Source organism: Triticum urartu, chromosome 7, assembly GCF_003073215.2.
Source record: "Triticum urartu cultivar G1812 chromosome 7, Tu2.1, whole genome shotgun sequence".
Taxonomy (NCBI): Eukaryota; Viridiplantae; Streptophyta; class Magnoliopsida; order Poales; family Poaceae; genus Triticum; species Triticum urartu.
The window spans coordinates 25,931,414-25,936,899 of record NC_053028.1 but is presented as its reverse complement, the minus strand read 5'-3'; positions in this window follow the sequence as shown (position 1 = coordinate 25,936,899).

The following is a 5,486-nucleotide window of genomic DNA, read 5'->3' as shown; positions in this document are numbered from 1 at the left end:
AGTTGTGTTGTTCTTAGAATGTCATTTTATTTTGTTTTTGCTTGTTGTTTTAATAAAATACTTAGATCTAAAAGTTTTTAAATAAGAGAGAGTCCCCAAATAGCTACCCATTTACATAACTACTCGCTTGATCTTCACTTATATTTTTTTGGAGTAGCTTGTCATTTACTCTTATGCTTCACTTATATCCTATGAGTAAATTGTTGAATGAATTGAATACCATCAAGTTGAAATTATATCATGCTTAGCGGTAGCTTCACATTGGGTTTAGGAAGTGAAATATTTTGAAGCATGACAATCACAATATTGGTCATACAAGCAATTCATAAATAATTAGTATAAGGAAGAGAAGTTTCACATGCAAATACACTATCTTGGAAATCTTTTGTGATTGTGAGCACCCATCAAAATATTATATGCCAAAATTGTTGACGTTGGACAAGGAAGAGAACATAATGGTTTATGTTTGTTCATATTCACATAGAATTTATATTGTCGTAGATCCTTCAACATGTGGTGCTTTCGCCCCATCATTGCTAGCCAAAAATTTCGCACCAAGTAGAGATACTACTTGTACATCCAAAAACCCTTAAACCCAAATCTTATTTTCAAGAGTTCACCATACCTACCTAAGGATTGAGCAAGATCCTTCAAGTAAGTTGTCATGAGTGCAATAAGGCAATAAAAATTGCTTCTAAAAGTGTCAGATCATTTAGTGTAAAAGGAAATTGAGCGTTGTATGAACTTTTGGCAAATAATAAAAGCGACAAACTGCATAATAAAGGTTGCTATCATAAGGGGCAATATAACACGACATTCTTTTGCACTAAGGGCTTGAGCATACAAACAAATAAGCGTATAGCAAACTCTACTTCCCTATGCGAAGAGCCTACCTTTTACTTTTATGTATTTACTTTCATGCAAGAGTCAAAGTTTTTCTCTCTATTCCCTTTTATTTTCCTCTTTTGGCAAGCATCATGTGGTGAGGAAAGATCTAGGCACATATATCCAGTTGGATATGGGTAGCATGAGTTATTATTGTTGACATCACCCTTGAGGTGAATATGTTGGGAGGTGAAATTATAAGCCCCTATCTTTCTATGTGTCCGGTTGAAACGTTTTGCTCATGTGTATGCGGTGAATATTAGCAATCATAGAAGACTATATGATGGTTGAGTATGTGGAGCTTGATACGTCCATTTTTCATCATGCTTTTATATCGATATTTATTGCATTATGGGTTGTTATTACACATTATGTCACAATACTTATGCCCTCTCTCTCTTATTTTACAAGTTTACATGAAGAGGGAGAATGCCGGTAGCTAGAATTCTAGGCTGGAAAAGGAGCAAATATTAGAGACCTATTCTGCACAACTCCAAAAGTCCTGAAACTCCACGAAAGTAAGTTTTGGAATATTTTAAAAATATTGGGTGAAGAAAGCACCAGAGGGGGGCCACCCATTGTCCACGAGGGTGGAGGGCGCGCCCCTGCCTCGCGGGCCACCTGGAAGCCCCCCCCCGATGCCCATCTTCTGGTATAAGGTGTCTTTTGCCTGGAAAAATCATAAGAAAGTTTTTGGGACGAAGCACCGCCGTCTCGAGGCGGAACCTTGGCGGAACTAATCTAGGGCTCTGGCGGAGCTGTTCTGTCGGGGAAATATCCCTCTGGGAGGGGGAAATCGTCACCATCGTCATCACCATCGGTCCTCTCATTGGGAGGGGGTCAATCTCCATCAACATCTTCACCAGCACCATCTCCTCTCAAACCCTAGTTCATCTCTTGTATCCGACCTTTGTCTCAAAACCTCAGATTGGTACCTCTGGGTTGCTAGTAGTGCTGATTACTCCTTGTAGTTGATGCTAGTTGGTTTATTCGGTGGAAGATTATATGTTCAGATCCTTTATGCACATTAATACCCCTCTGATTATGAACATGAATATGATTTGTGAGTTGTTACGTTTGTTCCTGAGGACATGGGAGAAGTCTTGTTATAAGTAGTCATGTGAATTTGGTATTCGTTCAATATTTTGATGAGATGTATGTTGTCTTTCCTCTAGTGGTGTTATGTGAACGACGACTACATGACACTTCACCATTGTTTGGGCCTAGGGGAAGGCATTGGGAAGTAATAAGTAGATGATGGGTTGCTAGAGTAACAAAATCTTAAACCCTAGTTTATGCGTTGCTTCGTAAGGGGCTGATTTGGATCCATATGTTTCATGCTATGGTTAGGTTTACCTTAATTCTTCTTTCGTAGTTGCGGATGATTGCGAGGGGGGTTAATCATAAGTGGGATGCTTGTCCAAGGAAGGGCAGTACCCAAGCACCGGTCCACCCACATATCAAATTATCAAAGTATTGAACGTGAATCATATGAGCATGATGAAAACTAGCTTGACAATAATTTCCCTGTGTCCTCGGGAGCGCTTTCCTTTATATAAGAGTTTTTCCAGGCTTGTCCTTTGCTGCAAAAAGGATTGGGCCTCCATGCTGCAACTTGTTTACTTTTGTTACTTGTTACCCGTTATGAATTACCTTATCACAGAACTATCTGTTACCGATAATTTCAGTGCTTGCAGAGAACACCTTACTGAAAACTGCTTGTCATTGCCTTCTGCTCCTCATTGGGTTCGACACTCTTACTTATCGAAAGGACTACGATATATCCCCTATACTTGTGGGTCATCAAGACTCTTTTCTGGCGCCGTTGCCGGGGAGTGAAGCGCCTTTGGTAGGTGGAATTTGGTAAGGAAAAATTTATATAGTGTGCTGAAATTTACTGTCACTTGTTACTATGGAAAATAATCCTTTGAGGGGCTTGTTCGAGGTATCTTCACCCCAACGAGTAGAGAAAAGAGTTGCTCCTCAACCTACTGAACCTACTGAAAATGTTTACTTTGAAATTCCTTTGGGTATATATGATAGAGAAACTGCTAGCTAATCCTTTTATAGGAGATGGGACATTACATCCTGATATGCACCTAATCCATGTGGATGAAGTTTGTGAATTATTTAAGCTTACAGGTATGCCCGAGAATGTTATCAAGAAGAAGCTCTTCCCTTTAGCTTTGAAGGGAAAGGCATTGACATGGTTTAGGCTATGTGATGATATGTGATCATGGAACTACAACCGATTGAAATTGGAATTTCATCATAAGTTTTATCCTATGCATCTGGTTCATCGTGATCGTAATTATATATATACTTTTTGGCCTCGCGAAGGAGAAAGGATCGCTCAAGCTTGGGGGAGGATTAAGTCAATGTTATATTCATGCCCCAATCATGAGCTCTCATGAGAAATTATTATTCAAAATTTTTATACTCGGCTTTCTCTCAATAATCGCTCCTTGCTCGATACTTCTTGTACTGGTTCTTTTACGATGAAGACTATTGAATTCAGATGGTATTTATTGGAAAGAATTAAATTCAACTCTGAAGATTGGGAACTCGACGAAGGTAAGGAGTCAGGTATAACACCTAAGTTTGATTGTGTTAAATCTTTTATGGATACCAATGCTTTTCGTGAATTTAGCACTAAATGTGGACTTGACTCTGAGATAGTAGCTTCTTTCTGTGAATCATTTGCTACTCATGTTGATCTCCCTAAGGAGAAGTGGTTTAAATATCATCCTCCCATTGAAGTAAAAGTAGTTGAACCTATTAAAGTTGAAGAAAAGACTATCACTTATAATGTTGATCCTATTGTTCCTACCGCTTATATTGAGAAACCACCTTTCCCTGTTAGAATAAAGGATCATGCTAAAGCTTCGACTATGGTTCATAAGAGTAATGCTAGAACACCTACACCCTCTGAGAAAATTAAATTTGAACCTAGTATTGCTATGGTTAAGGATCTCTTGGTCAATAATATTGATGGGCATGTTATGTACTTCTATGATGAAGCTGCTAGAATTGCTAGACCCGATACTAAAAATGAAAATAGACCTGTTGTAGGCATGCCTGTTGTTTCTGTTAAAATAGGAGATCATTGCTATCATGGCTTATGTGACATGGGTGCTAGTGCGAGTGCAATACCTCATTCTTTATACGAAGAAATTATGCATGATATTGCACCCCCAGAAAATCACTCAATTCCGCCCAATAGCTCTCTGCCCGGTTTTGTACAAAATCGCAGCCAAGGCTTGCACCAACAGGCTTCGGGGTCTGATGGATGAGATTATTGGTGAGGAGCAAAGTGCTTTCGTACCCGGCCGGTTGATTACTGATAATATCCTGGTAGCATATGAAAGCGTGCATGCAATGAGGAAAAAGAAGATACGCAAGCAAGCCTATTGTGCCGTGAAACTAGATATGCTTAAAGCCTTTGTTGTGTCGAGTGGCACTATCTAGAGGCTATGTTAACCAAGTTGGGTTTTTGTGATAGGTTTATTCGTCTGATCATGAAGTGTGTCACCTCAGTCAGATTCGCTGTAAAGGTCAACGGTTCTCTCCTTCCGTATTTCACACCTACGAAGGGGCTGCGCCAGGGTGACCCAGTCTCTCCATTCCTCTTTCTCATATGTACAGAAGGCCTCACTTCTTTGATGAATCATTATGGTGGTGCACTGGTTGATAGAGGAATTAGGGTGAGTGTACATTCACCTTGGGTTAATCATCTGCTCTTTGCGGACGACAGTTTGATGTTCATGAATGCAAATGTACAAAGCGCACATAGATTGAATGAAATTCTCCAGTTATATGCTGCATGCTCCGGCCAAGCAGTTAACAGGGAGAAGAGTGCCATTTATTTCAGTCCAAATGCTTCAGATCAATTGAGGACAGGAATTAAACAAGTACTTGGTATTTTTGTGGAAGCTTTTACCGAACGCTACCTGGTTCTCCCAACTGCTGTGGGAAGGATTACAAGTGGTATCTTTGATCACATTGGTGAAAGGTGTCGAGGTAAAATGCAAGGGTGGTCAGTGAAAAACTTGGCGTGCGCAGGTAGAGAAGTTCTTCTCAAATCCATGGTTCAGGCCATTCCTACCTACAACATGACTTGTTTTCAATTGACAAAAAAGTTTGTAAGCAACTTACATCTTCTATGGCGAAATACTGGTGGAGTAGTGATATTGATAGACGGTCCTTGCACTGGATATCATGGGATAAACTCTCAACACCAAAAGTAAAGGGAGGCATGGGATTCTGAGACTTTGCTCAATTCAACCTAGCTTTGCTAGGAAAACATGGTTGGAGGCTCATTACACATCCCAATTCCTTGTGCTCCAGAGTTTTAAAGGGCAAGTATTTCCCTAACTGTCATTTTTTGGAGGCAACAGCACCCAAGTCTGCATCCACAACATGGAAGGCCATAATTGCCGGTCGTGTTGTGGTTGAAACTGGACTGATCAAAAGGGTGGGGAATGGTGATTCCATCTCCATATGGGAAGATCATTGGATCCCCAACACTTCCATGCTCAAGCCCATAGGGCGCCTTGGCAATGATCATGTTCAAAAGGTGTCAGAGTTAATTGACCATCAGA